General features: G+C 43.8%; 1 protein-coding gene across 3 annotated transcripts in view; it reads left to right on the forward strand.

The window, feature by feature from the left end:
• The window catches only part of si:ch211-1e14.1 (UPF0606 protein KIAA1549), a 100,070-nt gene that overhangs the window by 48,443 nt on the left and 30,235 nt on the right, over positions 1-21,392 (forward strand). The window lies entirely within an intron of this gene.

Genomic DNA, 21,392 nt, shown 5'->3' on the forward strand with positions numbered 1-21,392 from the left:
CAGAGACAGCCTGCCGTCTGTTCCAAATCATGGGTGCATGTTACAAGTCCGGAACATATTTTAACTTAGTACTAACTTAGCATCATATTTGATCTGATTCGACTGAATATCCCAGGTTTCCATCTCTCATGCATCTGGTGTGACGTGTTTTCAGACTCTCAGGCTGGCGCAAAGAAATCTTACGGGAATTGAACGTCTCACTCCGGTCAGCTGAGCAAAGTTGGTAACCTTGGTATTGTGTGTAGGAGATTCGGTATAACTATAATTTCGTTCTCCATTTACATGCCCGTAGTGTCTTTAAGTGTTATGTAGTTTTGCCTGAAACGCAAAAATAAAACAAAGCAATTAAAGCCGATCAGTGGCTGAAATTCTGCTGTAGCGATTGAAGAACTTTTGTCGGAAGTTGGATTCGAACCCACGCCTTACTTCGGAGAACGGAATACCCCTTACTTTGAAAGGCCATTTTCGCTGCGCAGGAGGCTTAAGACCGCTCGGCCATGGGGCAGTTTCCAGTTGAACCCTAAGGAGTAGGTTAAGTCCAGCCTTGGCTTCCAAGCTGACGTTTTTCTACATATGTGCTCGTGTATCATGGACAGTAAGAGGGGGCAGGCAAGGAGAGAATTTCTCTCTTTGGGGATCAATAGAGTGTTGTTATTATAACGTCTAAAACGTATGATGGTCTGTCGATAAATCAATAACAATATCAATGAAGTCAATGTTTATCTAAAGAAATCAGAATTCAGGAAAAGCCAGGGGCCGGACCGAGTGTAGGGGGCGTGGCCAGAGACAGCCTGCCGTCTGTTCCAAATCATGGGTGCATGTTACAAGTCCGGAACATATTTTAACTTAGTACTAACTTAGCATCATATTTGATCTGATTCGACTGAATATCCCAGGTTTCCATCTCTCATGCATCTGGTGTGACGTGTTTTCAGACTCTCAGGCTGGCGCAAAGAAATCTTATTGTGTGTAGGAGATTCGGTATAACTATAATTTCTTTCTCCATTTACATGCCCGTAGTGTCTTTAAGTGTTATGTAGTTTTGCCTGAAACGCAAAAATAAAACAAAGCAATTAAAGCCGATCAGTGGCTGAAATTCTGCTGTAGCGATTGAAGAACTTTTGTCGGAAGTTGGATTCGAACCCACGCCTTACTTCGGAGAACGGAATACCCCTTACTTTGAAAGGCCATTTTCGCTGCGCAGGAGGCTTAAGACCGCTCGGCCATGGGGCAGTTTCCAGTTGAACCCTAAGGAGTAGGTTAAGTCCAGCCTTGGCTTCCAAGCTGACGTTTTTCTACATATGTGCTTGTGTATCATGGACAGTAAGAGGGGGCAGGCAAGGAGAGAATTTCTCTCTCTTTGGGGATCAATAGAGTGTTGTTATTATAACGTCTAAAACGTATGATGGTCTGTCGATAAATCAATAACAATATCAATGAAGTCAATGTTTATCTAAAGAAATCAGAATTCAGGAAAAGCCAGGGGCCGGACCGAGTGTAGGGGGCGTGGCCAGAGACAGCCTGCCGACTGTTCCAAATCATGGGTGCATGTTACAAGTCCGGAACATATTTTAACTTAGTACTAACTTAGCATCATATTTGATCTGATTCGACTGAATATCCCAGGTTTCCATCTCTCATGCATCTGGTGTGACGTGTTTTCAGACTCTCAGGCTGGCGCAAAGAAATCTTACGGGAATTGAACGTCTCACTCCGGTCAGCTGAGCAAAGTTGGTAACCTTGGTATTGTGTGTAGGAGATTCGGTATAACTATAATTTCGTTCTCCATTTACATGCCCGTAGTGTCTTTAAGTGTTATGTAGTTTTGCCTGAAACGCAAAAATAAAACAAAGCAATTAAAGCCGATCAGTGGCTGAAATTCGGCTGTAGCGATTGAAGAACTTTTGTCGGAAGTTGGATTCGAACACACGCCTTACTTCGGAGAACGGAATACCCCTTACTTTAAAAGGCCATTTTCGCTGCGCAGGAGGCTTAAGACCGCTCGGCCATGGGGCAGTTTCCAGTTGAACCCTAAGGAGTAGGTTAAGTCCAGCCTTGGCTTCCAAGCTGACGTTTTTCTACATATGTGCTCGTGTATCATGGACAGTAAGAGGGGGCAGGCAAGGAGAGAATTTCTCTCTTTGGGGATCAATAGAGTGTTGTTATTATAACGTCTAAAACGTATGATGGTCTGTCGATAAATCAATAACAATATCAATGAAGTCAATGTTTATCTAAAGAAATCAGAATTCAGGAAAAGCCAGGGGCCGGACCGAGTGTAGGGGGCGTGGCCAGAGACAGCCTGCCGTCTGTTCCAAATCATGGGTGCATGTTACAAGTCCGGAACATATTTTAACTTAGTACTAACTTAGCATCATATTTGATCTGATTCGACTGAATATCCCAGGTTTCCATCTCTCATGCATCTGGTGTGACGTGTTTTCAGACTCTCAGGCTGGCGCAAAGAAATCTTACGGGAATTGAACGTCTCACTCCGGTCAGCTGAGCAAAGTTGGTAACCTTGGTATTGTGTGTAGGAGATTCGGTATAACTATAATTTCGTTCTCCATTTACATGCCCGTAGTGTCTTTAAGTGTTATGTAGTTTTGCCTGAAACGCAAAAATAAAACAAAGCAATTAAAGCCGATCAGTGGCTGAAATTCTGCTGTAGCGATTGAAGAACTTTTGTCGGAAGTTGGATTCGAACCCACGCCTTACTTCGGAGAACGGAATACCCCTTACTTTGAAAGGCCATTTTCGCTGCGCAGGAGGCTCAAGACCGCTCGGCCATGGGGCAGTTTCCAGTTGAACCCTAAGGAGTAGGTTAAGTCCAGCCTTGGCTTCCAAGCTGACGTTTTTCTACATATGTGCTTGTGTATCATGGACAGTAAGAGGGGGCAGGCAAGGAGAGAATTTCTCTCTCTTTGGGGATCAATAGAGTGTTGTTATTATAACGTCTAAAACGTATGATGGTCTGTCGATAAATCAATAACAATATCAATGAAGTCAATGTTTATCTAAAGAAATCAGAATTCAGGAAAAGCCAGGGGCCGGACCGAGTGTAGGGGGCGTGGCCAGAGACAGCCTGCCGACTGTTCCAAATCATGGGTGCATGTTACAAGTCCGGAACATATTTTAACTTAGTACTAACTTAGCATCATGTTTGATCTGATTCGACTGAATATCCCAGGTTTCCATCTCTCATGCATCTGGTGTGACGTGTTTTCAGACTCTCAGGCTGGCGCAAAGAAATCTTACGGGAATTGAACGTCTCACTCCGGTCAGCTGAGCAAAGTTGGTAACCTTGGTATTGTGTGTAGGAGATTCGGTATAACTATAATTTCGTTCTCCATTTACATGCCCGTAGTGTCTTTAAGTGTTATGTAGTTTTGCCTGAAACGCAAAAATAAAACAAAGCAATTAAAGCCGATCAGTGGCTGAAATTCTGCTGTAGCGATTGAAGAACTTTTGTCGGAAGTTGGATTCGAACCCACGCCTTACTTCGGAGAACGGAATACCCCTTACTTTGAAAGGCCATTTTCGCTGCGCAGGAGGCTTAAGACCGCTCGGCCATGGGGCAGTTTCCAGTTGAACCCTAAGGAGTAGGTTAAGTCCAGCCTTGGCTTCCAAGCTGACGTTTTTCTACATATGTGCTCGTGTATCATGGACAGTAAGAGGGGGCAGGCAAGGAGAGAATTTCTCTCTTTGGGGATCAATAGAGTGTTGTTATTATAACGTCTAAAACGTATGATGGTCTGTCGATAAATCAATAACAATATCAATGAAGTCAATGTTTATCTAAAGAAATCAGAATTCAGGAAAAGCCAGGGGCCGGACCGAGTGTAGGGGGCGTGGCCAGAGACAGCCTGCCGACTGTTCCAAATCATGGGTGCATGTTACAAGTCCGGAACATATTTTAACTTAGTACTAACTTAGCATCATATTTGATCTGATTCGACTGAAAATCCCAGGTTTCCATCTCTCATGCATCTGGTGTGACGTGTTTTCAGACTCTCAGGCTGGCGCAAATAAATCTTACGGGAATTGAACGTCTCACTCCGGTCAGCTGAGCAAAGTTGGTAACCTTGGTATTGTGTGTAGGAGATTCGGTATAACTATAATTTCGTTCTCCATTTACATGCCCGTAGTGTCTTTAAGTGTTATGTAGTTTTGCCTGAAACGCAAAAATAAAACAAAGCAATTAAAGCCGATCAGTGGCTGAAATTCTGCTGTAGCGATTGAAGAACTTTTGTCGGAAGTTGGATTCGAACCCACGCCTTACTTCGGAGAACGGAATACCCCTTACTTTGAAAGGCCATTTTCGCTGCGCAGGAGGCTTAAGACCGCTCGGCCATGGGGCAGTTTTCAGTTGAACCCTAAGGAGTAGGTTAAGTCCAGCCTTGGCTTCCAAGCTGACGTTTTTCTACATATGTGCTTGTGTATCATGGACAGTAAGAGGGGGCAGGCAAGGAGAGAATTTCTCTCTCTTTGGGGATCAATAGAGTGTTGTTATTATAACGTCTAAAACGTATGATGGTCTGTCGATAAATCAATAACAATATCAATGAAGTCAATGTTTATCTAAAGAAATCAGAATTCAGGAAAAGCCAGGGGCCGGACCGAGTGTAGGGGGCGTGGCCAGAGACAGCCTGCCGACTGTTCCAAATCATGGGTGCATGTTACAAGTCCGGAACATATTTTAACTTAGTACTAACTTAGCATCATATTTGATCTGATTCGACTGAATATCCCAGGTTTCCATCTCTCATGCATCTGGTGTGACGTGTTTTCAGACTCTCAGGCTGGCGCAAATAAATCTTACGGGAATTGAACGTCTCACTCCGGTCAGCTGAGCAAAGTTGGTAACCTTGGTATTGTGTGTAGGAGATTCGGTATAACTATAATTTCGTTCTCCATTTACATGCCCGTAGTGTCTTTAAGTGTTATGTAGTTTTGCCTGAAACGCAAAAATAAAACAAAGCAATTAAAGCCGATCAGTGGCTGAAATTCTGCTGTAGCGATTGAAGAACTTTTGTCGGAAGTTGGATTCGAACCCACGCCTTACTTCGGAGAACGGAATACCCCTTACTTTGAAAGGCCATTTTCGCTGCGCAGGAGGCTTAAGACCGCTCGGCCATGGGGCAGTTTCCAGTTGAACCCTAAGGAGTAGGTTAAGTCCAGCCTTGGCTTCCAAGCTGACGTTTTTCTACATATGTGCTCGTGTATCATGGACAGTAAGAGGGGGCAGGCAAGGAGAGAATTTCTCTCTCTTTGGGGATCAATAGAGTGTTGTTATTATAACGTCTAAAACGTATGATGGTCTGTCGATAAATCAATAACAATATCAATGAAGTCAATGTTTATCTAAAGAAATCAGAATTCAGGAAAAGCCAGGGGCCGGACCGAGTGTAGGGGGCGTGGCCAGAGACAGCCTGCCGACTGTTCCAAATCATGGGTGCATCTTACAAGTCCGGAACATATTTTAACTTAGTACTAACTTAGCATCATATTTGATCTGATTCGACTGAATATCCCAGGTTTCCATCTCTCATGCATCTGGTGTGACGTGTTTTCAGACTCTCAGGCTGGCGCAAAGAAATCTTACGGGAATTGAACGTCTCACTCCGGTCAGCTGAGCAAAGTTGGTAACCTTGGTATTGTGTGTAGGAGATTCGGTATAACTATAATTTCGTTCTCCATTTACATGCCCGTAGTGTCTTTAAGTGTTATGTAGTTTTGCCTGAAACGCAAAAATAAAACAAAGCAATTAAAGCCGATCAGTGGCTGAAATTCTGCTGTAGCGATTGAAGAACTTTTGTCGGAAGTTGGATTCGAACCCACGCCTTACTTCGGAGAACGGAATACCCCTTACTTTGAAAGGCCATTTTCGCTGCGCAGGAGGCTTAAGACCGCTCGGCCATGGGGCAGTTTCCAGGTGAACCCTAAGGAGTAGGTTAAGTCCAGCCTTGGCTTCCAAGCTGACGTTTTTCTACATATGTGCTTGTGTATCATGGACAGTAAGAGGGGGCAGGCAAGGAGAGAATTTCTCTCTCTTTGGGGATCAATAGAGTGTTGTTATTATAACGTCTAAAACGTATGATGGTCTGTCGATAAATCAATAACAATATCAATGAAGTCAATGTTTATCTAAAGAAATCAGAATTCAGGAAAAGCCAGGGGCCGGACCGAGTGTAGGGGGCGTGGCCAGAGACAGCCTGCCGTCTGTTCCAAATCATGGGTGCATGTTACAAGTCCGGAACATATTTTAACTTAGTACTAACTTAGCATCATATTTGATCTGATTCGACTGAATATCCCAGGTTTCCATCTCTCATGCATCTGGTGTGACGTGTTTTCAGACTCTCAGGCTGGCGCAAAGAAATCTTACGGGAATTGAACGTCTCACTCCGGTCAGCTGAGCAAAGTTGGTAACCTTGGTATTGTGTGTAGGAGATTCGGTATAACTATAATTTCGTTCTCCATTTACATGCCCGTAGTGTCTTTAAGTGTTATGTAGTTTTGCCTGAAACGCAAAAATAAAACAAAGCAATTAAAGCCGATCAGTGGCTGAAATTCTGCTGTAGCGATTGAAGAACTTTTGTCGGAAGTTGGATTCGAACCCACGCCTTACTTCGGAGAACGGAATACCCCTTACTTTGAAAGGCCATTTTCGCTGCGCAGGAGGCTTAAGACCGCTCGGCCATGGGGCAGTTTCCAGTTGAACCCTAAGGAGTAGGTTAAGTCCAGCCTTGGCTTCCAAGCTGACGTTTTTCTACATATGTGCTTGTGTATCATGGACAGTAAGAGGGGGCAGGCAAGGAGAGAATTTCTCTCTTTGGGGATCAATAGAGTGTTGTTATTATAACGTCTAAAACGTATGATGGTCTGTCGATAAATCAATAACAATATCAATGAAGTCAATGTTTATCTAAAGAAATCAGAATTCAGGAAAAGCCAGGGGCCGGACCGAGTGTAGGGGGCGTGGCCAGAGACAGCCTGCCGTCTGTTCCAAATCATGGGTGCATGTTACAAGTCCGGAACATATTTTAACTTAGTACTAACTTAGCATCATATTTGATCTGATTCGACTGAATATCCCAGGTTTCCATCTCTCATGCATCTGGTGTGACGTGTTTTCAGACTCTCAGGCTGGCGCAAAGAAATCTTACGGGAATTGAACGTCTCACTCCGGTCAGCTGAGCAAAGTTGGTAACCTTGGTATTGTGTGTAGGAGATTCGGTATAACTATAATTTCGTTCTCCATTTACATGCCCGTAGTGTCTTTAAGTGTTATGTAGTTTTGCCTGAAACGCAAAAATAAAACAAAGCAATTAAAGCCGATCAGTGGCTGAAATTCTGCTGTAGCGATTGAAGAACTTTTGTCGGAAGTTGGATTCGAACCCACGCCTTACTTCGGAGAACGGAATACCCCTTACTTTGAAAGGCCATTTTCGCTGCGCAGGAGGCTTAAGACCGCTCGGCCATGGGGCAGTTTCCAGTTGAACCCTAAGGAGTAGGTTAAGTCCAGCCTTGGCTTCCAAGCTGACGTTTTTCTACATATGTGCTTGTGTATCATGGACAGTAAGAGGGGGCAGGCAAGGAGAGAATTTCTCTCTTTGGGGATCAATAGAGTGTTGTTATTATAACGTCTAAAACGTATGATGGTCTGTCGATAAATCAATAACAATATCAATGAAGTCAATGTTTATCTAAAGAAATCAGAATTCAGGAAAAGCCAGGGGCCGGACCGAGTGTAGGGGGCGTGGCCAGAGACAGCCTGCCGTCTGTTCCAAATCATGGGTGCATGTTACAAGTCCGGAACATATTTTAACTTAGTACTAACTTAGCATCATATTTGATCTGATTCGACTGAATATCCCAGGTTTCCATCTCTCATGCATCTGGTGTGACGTGTTTTCAGACTCTCAGGCTGGCGCAAATAAATCTTACGGGAATTGAACGTCTCACTCCGGTCAGCTGAGCAAAGTTGGTAACCTTGGTATTGTGTGTAGGAGATTCGGTATAACTATAATTTCGTTCTCCATTTACATGCCCGTAGTGTCTTTAAGTGTTGTGTAGTTTTGCCTGAAACGCAAAAATAAAACAAAGCAATTAAAGCCGATCAGTGGCTGAAATTCGGCTGTAGCGATTGAAGAACTTTTGTCGGAAGCTGGATTCGAACCCACGCCTTACTTCGGAGAACAGAATACACCTTACTTTGAACGGCCATTTAAGCTGCGTCGAAGGTTGAGACCGCTCGGCCATGGGGCAGTTTCCAGTTGAACCCTAAGGAGTAGGTTAAGTCCAGCCTTGGCTTCCAAGCTGACGTTTTTCTACATATGTGCTTGTGTATCATGGACAGTAAGAGGGGGCAGGCAAGGAGAGAATTTCTCTCTTTGGGGATCAATAGAGTGTTGTTATTATAACGTCTAAAACGTATGATGGTCTGTCGATAAATCAATAACAATATCAATGAAGTCAATGTTTATCTAAAGAAATCAGAATTCAGGAAAAGCCAGGGGCCGGACCGAGTGTAGGGGGCGTGGCCAGAGACAGCCTGCCGTCTGTTCCAAATCATGGGTGCATGTTACAAGTCCGGAACATATTTTAACTTAGTACTAACTTAGCATCATATTTGATCTGATTCGACTGAATATCCCAGGTTTCCATCTCTCATGCATCTGGTGTGACGTGTTTTCAGACTCTCAGGCTGGCGCAAAGAAATCTTACGGGAATTGAACGTCTCACTCCGGTCAGCTGAGCAAAGTTGGTAACCTTGGTATTGTGTGTAGGAGATTCGGTATAACTATAATTTCGTTCTCCATTTACATGCCCGAAGTGTCTTTAAGTGTTATGTAGTTTTGCCTGAAACGCAAAAATAAAACAAAGCAATTAAAGCCGATCAGTGGCTGAAATTCTGCTGTAGCGATTGAAGAACTTTCGTCGGAAGTTGGATTCGAACCCACGCCTTACTTCGGAGAACGGAATACCCCTTACTTTGAAAGGCCATTTTCGCTGCGCAGGAGGCTTAAGACCGCTCGGCCATGGGGCAGTTTCCAGTTGAACCCTAAGGAGTAGGTTAAGTCCAGCCTTGGCTTCCAAGCTGACGTTTTTCTACATATGTGCTTGTGTATCATGGACAGTAAGAGGGGGCAGGCAAGGAGAGAATTTCTCTCTTTGGGGATCAATAGAGTGTTGTTATTATAACGTCTAAAACGTATGATGGTCTGTCGATAAATCAATAACAATATCAATGAAGTCAATGTTTATCTAAAGAAATCAGAATTCAGGAAAAGCCAGGGGCCGGACCGAGTGTAGGGGGCGTGGCCAGAGACAGCCTGCCGTCTGTTCCAAATCATGGGTGCATGTTACAAGTCCGGAACATATTTTAACTTAGTACTAACTTAGCATCATATTTGATCTGATTCGACTGAATATCCCAGGTTTCCATCTCTCATGCATCTGGTGTGACGTGTTTTCAGACTCTCAGGCTGGCGCAAAGAAATCTTACGGGAATTGAACGTCTCACTCCGGTCAGCTGAGCAAAGTTGGTAACCTTGGTATTGTGTGTAGGAGATTCGGTATAACTATAATTTCGTTCTCCATTTACATGCCCGTAGTGTCTTTAAGTGTTATGTAGTTTTGCCTGAAACGCAAAAATAAAACAGAGCAATTAAAGCCGATCAGTGGCTGAAATTCTGCTGTAGCGATTGAAGAACTTTTGTCGGAAGTTGGATTCGAACCCACGCCTTACTTCGGAGAACGGAATACCCCTTACTTTGAAAGGCCATTTTCGCTGCGCAGGAGGCTTAAGACCGCTCGGCCATGGGGCAGTTTCCAGTTGAACCCTAAGGAGTAGGTTAAGTCCAGCCTTGGCTTCCAAGCTGACGTTTTTCTACATATGTGCTTGTGTATCATGGACAGTAAGAGGGGGCAGGCAAGGAGAGAATTTCTCTCTCTTTGGGGATCAATAGAGTGTTGTTATTATAACGTCTAAAACGTATGATGGTCTGTCGATAAATCAATAACAATATCAATGAAGTCAATGTTTATCTAAAGAAATCAGAATTCAGGAAAAGCCAGGGGCCGGACCGAGTGTAGGGGGCGTGGCCAGAGACAGCCTGCCGTCTGTTCCAAATCATGGGTGCATGTTACAAGTCCGGAACATATTTTAACTTAGTACTAACTTAGCATCATATTTGATCTGATTCGACTGAATATCCCAGGTTTCCATCTCTCATGCATCTGGTGTGACGTGTTTTCAGACTCTCAGGCTGGCGCAAAGAAATCTTACGGGAATTGAACGTCTCACTCCGGTCAGCTGAGCAAAGTTGGTAACCTTGGTATTGTGTGTAGGAGATTCGGTATAACTATAATTTCGTTCTCCATTTACATGCCCGTAGTGTCTTTAAGTGTTATGTAGTTTTGCCTGAAACGCAAAAATAAAACAAAGCAATTAAAGCCGATCAGTGGCTGAAATTCGGCTGTAGCGATTGAAGAACTTTTGTCGGAAGTTGGATTCGAACCCACGGCTTACTTCGGAGAACGGAATACCCCTTACTTTGAAAGGCCATTTTCGCTGCGCAGGAGGCTTAAGACCGCTCGGCCATGGGGCAGTTTCCAGTTGAACCCTAAGGAGTAGGTTAAGTCCAGCCTTGGCTTCCAAGCTGACGTTTTTCTACATTTGTGCTTGTGTATCATGGACAGTAAGAGGGGGCAGGCAAGGAGAGAATTTCTCTCTTTGGGGATCAATAGAGTGTTGTTATTATAACGTCTAAAACGTATGATGGTCTGTCGATAAATCAATAACAATATCAATGAAGTCAATGTTTATCTAAAGAAATCAGAATTCAGGAAAAGCCAGGGGCCGGACCGAGTGTAGGGGGCGTGGCCAGAGACAGCCTGCCGTCTGTTCCAAATCATGGGTGCATGTTACAAGTCCGGAACATATTTTAACTTAGTACTAACTTAGCATCATATTTGATCTGATTCGACTGAATATCCCAGGTTTCCATCTCTCATGCATCTGGTGTGACGTGTTTTCAGACTCTCAGGCTGGCGCAAATAAATCTTACGGGAATTGAACGTCTCACTCCGGTCAGCTGAGCAAAGTTGGTAACCTTGGTATTGTGTGTAGGAGATTCGGTATAACTATAATTTCGTTCTCCATTTACATGCCCGTAGTGTCTTTAAGTGTTATGTAGTTTTGCCTGAAACGCAAAAATAAAACAAAGCAATTAAAGCCGATCAGTGGCTGAAATTCTGCTGTAGCGATTGAAGAACTTTTGTCGGAAGTTGGATTCGAACCCACGCCTTACTTCGGAGAACGGAATACCCCTTACTTTGAAAGGGCATTTTCGCTGCGCAGGAGGCTTAAGACCGCTCGGCCATGGGGCAGTTTCCAGTTGAACCCTAAGGAGTAGGTTAAGTCCAGCCTTGGCTTCCAAGCTGACGTTTTTCTACATATGTGCTTGTGTATCATGGACAGTAAGAGGGGGCAGGCAAGGAGAGAATTTCTCTCTTTGGGGATCAATAGAGTGTTGTTATTATAACGTCTAAAACGTATGATGGTCTGTCGATAAATCAATAACAATATCAATGAAGTCAATGTTTATCTAAAGAAATCAGAATTCAGGAAAAGCCAGGGGCCGGACCGAGTGTAGGGGGCGTGGCCAGAGACAGCCTGCCGTCTGTTCCAAATCATGGGTGCATGTTACAAGTCCGGAACATATTTTAACTTAGTACTAACTTAGCATCATATTTGATCTGATTCGACTGGATATCCCAGGTTTCCATCTCTCATGCATCTGGTGTGACGTGTTTTCAGACTCTCAGGCTGGCGCAAAGAAATCTTACGGGAATTGAACGTCTCACTCCGGTCAGCTGAGCAAAGTTGGTAACCTTGGTATTGTGTGTAGGAGATTCGGTATAACTATAATTTCGTTCTCCATTTACATGCCCGTAGTGTCTTTAAGTGTTATGTAGTTTTGCCTGAAACGCAAAAATAAAACAAAGCAATTAAAGCCGATCAGTGGCTGAAATTCTGCTGTAGCGATTGAAGAACTTTTGTCGGAAGTTGGATTCGAACCCACGCCTTACTTCGGAGAACGGAATACCCCTTACTTTGAAAGGCCATTTTCGCTACGCAGGAGGCTTAAGACCGCTCGGCCATGGGGCAGTTTCCAGTTGAACCCTAAGGAGTAGGTTAAGTCCAGCCTTGGCTTCCAAGCTGACGTTTTTCTACATATGTGCTTGTGTATCATGGACAGTAAGAGGGGGCAGGCAAGGAGAGAATTTCTCTCTTTGGGGATCAATAGAGTGTTGTTATTATAACGTCTAAAACGTATGATGGTCTGTCGATAAATCAATAACAATATCAATGAAGTCAATGTTTATCTAAAGAAATCAGAATTCAGGAAAAGCCAGGGGCCGGACCGAGTGTAGGGGGCGTGGCCAGAGACAGCCTGCCGTCTGTTCCAAATCATGGGTGCATGTTACAAGTCCGGAACATATTTTAACTTAGTACTAACTTAGCATCATATTTGATCTGATTCGACTGAATATCCCAGGTTTCCATCTCTCATGCATCTGGTGTGACGTGTTTTCAGACTCTCAGGCTGGCGCAAAGAAATCTTACGGGAATTGAACGTCTCACTCCGGTCAGCTGAGCAAAGTTGGTAACCTTGGTATTGTGTGTAGGAGATTCGGTATAACTATAATTTCGTTCTCCATTTACATGCCCGTAGTGTCTTTAAGTGTTATGTAGTTTTGCCTGAAACGCAAAAATAAAACAAAGCAATTAAAGCCGATCAGTGGCTGAAATTCGGCTGTAGCGATTGAAGAACTTTTGTCGGAAGTTAGATTCGAACCCACGCCTTACTTCGGAGAACGGAATACCCCTTACTTTGAAAGGCCATTTTCGCTGCGCAGGAGGCTTAAGACCGCTCGGCCATGGGGCAGTTTCCAGTTGAACCCTAAGGAGTAGGTTAAGTCCAGCCTTGGCTTCCAAGCTGACGTTTTTCTACATATGTGCTTGTGTATCATGGACAGTAAGAGGGGGCAGGCAAGGAGAGAATTTCTCTCTTTGGGGATCAATAGAGTGTTGTTATTATAACGTCTAAAACGTATGATGGTCTGTCGATAAATCAATAACAATATCAATGAAGTCAATGTTTATCTAAAGAAATCAGAATTCAGGAAAAGCCAGGGGCCGGACCGAGTGTAGGGGGCGTGGCCAGAGACAGCCTGCCGTCTGTTCCAAATCATGGGTGCATGTTACAAGTCCGGAACATATTTTAACTTAGTACTAACTTAGCATCATATTTGATCTGATTCGACTGAATATCCCAGGTTTCCATCTCTCATGCATCTGGTGTGACGTGTTTTCAGACTCTCAGGCTGGCGCAAAGAAATCTTACGGGAATTGAACGTCTCACTCCGGTCAGCTGAGCAAAGTTGGTAACCTTGGTATTGTGTGTAGGAGATTCGGTATAACTATAATTTCGTTCTCCATTTACATGCCCGTAGTGTCTTTAAGTGTTATGTAGTTTTGCCTGAAACGCAAAAATAAAACAAAGCAATTAAAGCCGATCAGTGGCTGAAATTCTGCTGTAGTGATTGAAGAACTTTTGTCGGAAGTTGGATTCGAACCCACGCCTTACTTCGGAGAACGGAATACCCCTTACTTTGAAAGGCCATTTTCGCTGCGCAGGAGGCTTAAGACCGCTCGGCCATGGGGCAGTTTCCAGTTGAACCCTAAGGAGTAGGTTAAGTCCAGCCTTGGCTTCCAAGCTGACGTTTTTCTACATATGTGCTCGTGTATCATGGACAGTAAGAGGGGGCAGGCAAGGAGAGAATTTCTCTCTTTGGGGATCAATAGAGTGTTGTTATTATAACGTCTAAAACGTATGATGGTCTGTCGATAAATCAATAACAATATCAATGAAGTCAATGTTTATCTAAAGAAATCAGAATTCAGGAAAAGCCAGGGGCCGGACCGAGTGTAGGGGGCGTGGCCAGAGACAGCCTGCCGTCTGTTCCAAATCATGGGTGCATGTTACAAGTCCGGAACATATTTTAACTTAGTACTAACTTAGCATCATATTTGATCTGATTCGACTGAATATCCCAGGTTTCCATCTCTCATGCATCTGGTGTGACGTGTTTTCAGACTCTCAGGCTGGCGCAAATAAATCTTACGGGAATTGAACGTCTCACTCCGGTCAGCTGAGCAAAGTTGGTAACCTTGGTATTGTGTGTAGGAGATTCGGTATAACTATAATTTCGTTCTCCATTTACATGCCCGTAGTGTCTTTAAGTGTTATGTAGTTTTGCCTGAAACGCAAAAATAAAACAAAGCAATTAAAGCCGATCAGTGGCTGAAATTCTGCTGTAGCGATTGAAGAACTTTTGTCGGAAGTTGGATTCGAACCCACGCCTTACTTCGGAGAACGGAATACCCCTTACTTTGAAAGGCCATTTTCGCTGCGCAGGAGGCTTAAGACCACTCGGCCATGGGGCAGTTTCCAGTTGAACCCTAAGGAGTAGGTTAAGTCCAGCCTTGGCTTCCAAGCTGACGTTTTTCTACATATGTGCTCGTGTATCATGGACAGTAAGAGGGGGCAGGCAAGGAGAGAATTTCTCTCTTTGGGGATCAATAGAGTGTTGTTATTATAACGTCTAAAACGTATGATGGTCTGTCGATAAATCAATAACAATATCAATGAAGTCAATGTTTATCTAAAGAAATCAGAATTCAGGAAAAGCCAGGGGCCGGACCGAGTGTAGGGGGCGTGGCCAGAGACAGCCTGCCGTCTGTTCCAAATCATGGGTGCATGTTACAAGTCCGGAACATATTTTAACTTAGTACTAACTTAGCATCATATTTGATCTGATTCGACTGAATATCCCAGGTTTCCATCTCTCATGCATCTGGTGTGACGTGTTTTCAGACTCTCAGGCTGGCGCAAAGAAATCTTACGGGAATTGAACGTCTCACTCCGGTCAGCTGAGCAAAGTTGGTAACCTTGGTATTGTGTGTAGGAGATTCGGTATAACTATAATTTCGTTCTCCATTTACATGCCCGTAGTGTCTTTAAGTGTTATGTAGTTTTGCCTGAAACGCAAAAATAAAACAAAGCAATTAAAGCCGATCAGTGGCTGAAATTCTGCTGTAGCGATTGAAGAACTTTTGTCGGAAGTTGGATTCGAACCCACGCCTTACTTCGGAGAACGGAATACCCCTTACTTTGAAAGGCCATTTTCGCTGCGCAGGAGGCTTAAGACCACTCGGCCATGGGGCAGTTTCCAGTTGAACCCTAAGGAGTAGGTTAAGTCCAGCCTTGGCTTCCAAGCTGACGTTTTTCTACATATGTGCTCGTGTATCATGGACAGTAAGAGGGGGCAGGCAAGGAGAGAATTTCTCTCTTTGGGGATCAATAGAGTGTTGTTATTATAACGTCTAAAACGTATGATGGTCTGTCGATAAATCAATAACAATATCAATGAAGTCAATGTTTATCTAAAGAAATCAGAATTCAGGAAAAGCCAGGGGCCGGACCGAGTGTAGGGGGCGTGGCCAGAGACAGCCTGCCGTCTGTTCCAAATCATGGGTGCATGTTACAAGTCCGGAACATATTTTAACTTAGTACTAACTTAGCATCATATTTGATCTGATTCGACTGAATATCCCAGGTTTCCATCTCTCATGCATCTGGTGTGACGTGTTTTCAGACTCTCAGGCTGGCGCAAAGAAATCTTACGGGAATTGAACGTCTCACTCCGGTCAGCTGAGCAAAGTTGGTAACCTTGGTATTGTGTGTAGGAGATTCGGTATAACTATAATTTCGTTCTCCATTTACATGCCCGTAGTGTCTTTAAGTGTTATGTAGTTTTGCCTGAAACGCAAAAATAAAACAAAGCAATTAAAGCCGATCAGTGGCTGAAATTCTGCTGTAGCGATTGAAGAACTTTTGTCGGAAGTTGGATTCGAACCCACGCCTTACTTCGGAGAACGGAATACCCCTTACTTTGAAAGGCCATTTTCGCTGCGCAGGAGGCTTAAGACCGCTCGGCCATGGGGCAGTTTCCAGTTGAACCCTAAGGAGTAGGTTAAGTCCAGCCTTGGCTTCCAAGCTGACGTTTTTCTACATATGTGCTCGTGTATCATGGACAGTAAGAGGGGGCAGGCAAGGAGAGAATTTCTCTCTTTGGGGATCAATAGAGTGTTGTTATTATAACGTCTAAAACGTATGATGGTCTGTCGATAAATCAATAACAATATCAATGAAGTCAATGTTTATCTAAAGAAATCAGAATTCAGGAAAAGCCAGGGGCCGGACCGAGTGTAGGGGGCGTGGCCAGAGACAGCCTGCCGTCTGTTCCAAATCATGGGTGCATGTTACAAGTCCGGAACATATTTTAACTTAGTACTAACTTAGCATCATATTTGATCTGATTCGACTGAATATCCCAGGTTTCCATCTCTCATGCATCTGGTGTGACGTGTTTTCAGACTCTCAGGCTGGCGCAAATAAATCTTACGGGAATTGAACGTCTCACTCCGGTCAGCTGAGCAAAGTTGGTAACCTTGGTATTGTGTGTAGGAGATTCGGTATAAGTATAATTTCGTTCTCCATTTACATGCCCGTAGTGTCTTTAAGTGTTATGTAGTTTTGCCTGAAACGCAAAAATAAAACAAAGCAATTAAAGCCGATCAGTGGCTGAAATTCGGCTGTAGCGATTGAAGAACTTTTGTCGGAAGTTGGATTCGAACCCACGCCTTACTTCGGAGAACGGAATACCCCTTACTTTGAAAGGCCATTTTCGCTGCGCAGGAGGCTTAAGACCGCTCGGCCATGGGGCAGTTTCCAGTTGAACCCTAAGGAGTAGGTTAAGTCCAGCCTTGGCTTCCAAGCTGACGTTTTTCTACATATGTGCTTGTGTATCATGGACAGTAAGAGGGGGCAGGCAAGGAGAGAATTTCTCTCTTTGGGGATCAATAGAGTGTTGTTATTATAACGTCTAAAACGTATGATGGTCTGTCGATAAATCAATAACAATATCAATGAAGTCAATGTTTATCTAAAGAAATCAGAATTCAGGAAAAGCCAGGGGCCGGACCGAGTGTAGGGGGCGTGGCCAGAGACAGCCTGCCGTCTGTTCCAAATCATGGGTGCATGTTACAAGTCCGGAACATATTTTAACTTAGTACTAACTTAGCATCATATTTGATCTGATTCGACTGGATATCCCAGGTTTCCATCTCTCATGCATCTGGTGTGACGTGTTTTCAGACTCTCAGGCTGGCGCAAAGAAATCTTACGGGAATTGAACGTCTCACTCCGGTCAGCTGAGCAAAGTTGGTAACCTTGGTATTGTGTGTAGGAGATTCGGTATAACTATAATTTCGTTCTCCATTTACATGCCCGTAGTGTCTTTAAGTGTTATGTAGTTTTGCCTGAAACGCAAAAATAAAACAAAGCAATTAAAGCCGATCAGTGGCTGAAATTCGGCTGTAGCGATTGAAGAACTTTTGTCGGAAGTTGGATTCAAACCCACGCCTTACTTCGGAGAACGGAATACCCCTTACTTTGAAAGGCCATTTTCGCTACGCAGGAGGCTTAAGACCGCTCGGCCATGGGGCAGTTTCCAGTTGAACCCTAAGGAGTAGGTTAAGTCCAGCCTTGGCTTCCAAGCTGACGTTTTTCTACATATGTGCTTGTGTATCATGGACAGTAAGAGGGGGCAGGCAAGGAGAGAATTTCTCTCTTTGGGGATCAATAGAGTGTTGTTATTATAACGTCTAAAACGTATGATGGTCTGTCGATAAATCAATAACAATATCAATGAAGTCAATGTTTATCTAAAGAAATCAGAATTCAGGAAAAGCCAGGGGCCGGACCGAGTGTAGGGGGCGTGGCCAGAGACAGCCTGCCGTCTGTTCCAAATCATGGGTGCATGTTACAAGTCCGGAACATATTTTAACTTAGTACTAACTTAGCATCATATTTGATCTGATTCGACTGAATATCCCAGGTTTCCATCTCTCATGCATCTGGTGTGATGTGTTTTCAGACTCTCAGGCTGGCGCAAAGAAATCTTACGGGAATTGAACGTCTCACTCCGGTCAGCTGAGCAAAGTTGGTAACCTTGGTATTGTGTGTAGGAGATTCGGTATAAGTATAATTTCGTTCTCCATTTACATGCCCGTAGTGTCTTTAAGTGTTATGTAGTTTTGCCTGAAACGCAAAAATAAAACAAAGCAATTAAAGCCGATCAGTGGCTGAAATTCGGCTGTAGCGATTGAAGAACTTTTGTCGGAAGTTGGATTCGAACCCACGCCTTACTTCGGAGAACGGAATACCCCTTACTTTGAAAGGCCATTTTCGCTGCGCAGGAGGCTTAAGACCGCTCGGCCATGGGGCAGTTTCCAGTTGAACCCTAAGGAGTAGGTTAAGTCCAGCCTTGGCTTCCAAGCTGACGTTTTTCTACATATGTGCTTGTGTATCATGGACAGTAAGAGGGGGCAGGCAAGGAGAGAATTTCTCTCTTTGGGGATCAATAGAGTGTTGTTATTATAACGTCTAAAACGTATGATGGTCTGTCGATAAATCAATAACAATATCAATGAAGTCAATGTTTATCTAAAGAAATCAGAATTCAGGAAAAGCCAGGGGCCGGACCGAGTGTAGGGGGCGTGGCCAGAGACAGCCTGCCGTCTGTTCCAAATCATGGGTGCATGTTACAAGTCCGGAACATATTTTAACTTAGTACTAACTTAGCATCATATTTGATCTGATTCGACTGAATATCCCAGGTTTCCATCTCTCATGCATCTGGTGTGACGTGTTTTCAGACTCTCAGGCTGGCGCAAATAAATCTTACGGGAATTGAACGTCTCACTCCGGTCAGCTGAGCAAAGTTGGTAACCTTGGTATTGTGTGTAGGAGATTCGGTATAACTATAATTTCGTTCTCCATTTACATGCCCGTTGTGTCTTTAAGTGTTATGTAGTTTTGCCTGAAACGCAAAAATAAAACAAAGCAATTAAAGCCGATCAGTGGCTGAAATTCTGCTGTAGCGATTGAAGAACTTTTGTCGGAAGTTGGATTCGAACCCACGCCTTACTTCGGAGAACGGAATACCCCTTACTTTGAAAGGCCATTTTCGCTGCGCAGGAGGCTTAAGACCGCTCGGCCATGGGGCAGTTTCCAGTTGAACCCTAAGGAGTAGGTTAAGTCCAGCCTTGGCTTCCAAGCTGACGTTTTTCTACATATGTGCTCGTGTATCATGGACAGTAAGAGGGGGCAGGCAAGGAGAGAATTTCTCTCTTTGGGGATCAATAGAGTGTTGTTATTATAACGTCTAAAACGTATGATGGTCTGTCGATAAATCAATAACAATATCAATGAAGTCAATGTTTATCTAAAGAAATCAGAATTCAGGAAAAGCCAGGGGCCGGACCGAGTGTAGGGGGCGTGGCCAGAGACAGCCTGCCGTCTGTTCCAAATCATGGGTGCATGTTACAAGTCCGGAACATATTTTAACTTAGTACTAACTTAGCATCATATTTGATCTGATTCGACTGAATATCCCAGGTTTCCATCTCTCATGCATCTGGTGTGACGTGTTTTCAGACTCTCAGGCTGGCGCAAAGAAATCTTACGGGAATTGAACGTCTCACTCCGGTCAGCTGAGCAAAGTTGGTAACCTTGGTATTGTGTGTAGGAGATTCGGTATAACTATAATTTCGTTCTCCATTTACATGCCCGTAGTGTCTTTAAGTGTTATGTAGTTTTGCCTGAAACGCAAAAATAAAACAAAGCAATTAAAGCCGATCAGTGGCTGAAATTCTGCTGTAGCGATTGAAGAACTTTTGTCGGAAGTTGGATTCGAACCCACGCCTTACTTCGGAGAACGGAATACCCCTTACTTTGAAAGGCCATTTTCGCTGCGCAGGAGGCTTAAGACCGCTCGGCCATGGGGCAGTTTCCAGTTGAACCCTAAGGAGTAGGTTAAGTCCAGCCTTGGCTTCCAAGCTGACGTTTTTCTACATATGTGCTTGTGTATCATGGACAGTAAGAGGGGGCAGGCAAGGAGAGAATTTCTCTCTTTGGGGATCAATAGAGTGTTGTTATTATAACGTCTAAAACGTATGATGGTCTGTCGATAAATCAATAACAATATCAATGAAGTCAATGTTTATCTAAAGAAATCAGAATTCAGGAAAAGCCAGGGGCCGGACCGACTGTAGGGGGCGTGGCCAGAGACAGCCTGGCCACTGTTCCAAATCATGGGTGCATGTTACAAGTCCGGAACATATTTTAACTTAGTACTAACTTAGCATCATATTTGATTTAATTCGACTGAATATCCCAGTTTTCCATCTCTCATGCATCTGGTGTGACGTGTTTTCAGACTCTCAGGCTGGCGCAAAGAAATCTTACGGGAATTGAACGTCTCACTCCGGTCAGCTGAGCAAAGTTGGTAACCTTGGTATTGTGTGTAGGAGATTCGGTATAACTATAATTTCGTTCTCCATTTACATGCCCGTAGTGTCTTTAAGTGTTATGTAGTTTTGCCTGAAACGCAAAAATAAAACAAAGCAATTAAAGCCAAGCAGTTGCTCAAATTCTGCTGTAGCGATTGAAGAACTTTTGTCGGAAGTTGGATTCGAACCCACGCCTTACTTCGGAGAACAGAATACACCTTACTTTGAAAGGCCATTTACGCTGCGTGGGAGGCTTGAGACCGCTCGGCCATGGGGCAGTTTCCAGTTGAACCCTAAGGAGTAGGTTAAGTCCAGCCTTGGCTTCCAAGCTGACGTTTTTCTACATATGTGCTTGTGTATCATGGACAGTAAGAGGGGGCAGGCAAGGAGAGAATTTCTCTCTTTGGGGATCAATAGAGTGTTGTTATTATAACGTCTAAAACGTATGATGGTCTGTCGATAAATCAATAACAATATCAATGAAGTCAATGTTTATCTAAAGAAATCAGAATGACAGTATATGTTATTTAACAACCTGAACACAACACGAAACGTTAGCAGTAACATATGATGCTCTGCTGCCTTCAGTGAAAGTCCTGACATAATGTCTTTTAACATTTGCTTTCATAGCGCTGTTCTACATCAATGTCTATTAAAGCTGTTAAGGGATATTAGGATGTTAAAGCGTACTTGCATGCTGCTTATGAATGTTCTATGAATGCATTATGAAGGTGCACTTAATATAAAGCGTTACCAAATAAACTAAGGCTTGCATGTGCAGCTTTTTAGCGTGGTTTTCCCTTTTAATAATCTTAGCTGGCGGTGGTGAATTGAGTGCACTGTGATGCCGGTGGACATGCTGAAGCATGTTCGTGGGCTGTTTGTGTATGTTATCAGTCTT

The sequence above is a fragment of the Brienomyrus brachyistius genome, chromosome 3 (genome assembly GCF_023856365.1).
Source record: "Brienomyrus brachyistius isolate T26 chromosome 3, BBRACH_0.4, whole genome shotgun sequence".
Lineage (NCBI taxonomy): Eukaryota > Metazoa > Chordata > Actinopteri > Osteoglossiformes > Mormyridae > Brienomyrus > Brienomyrus brachyistius.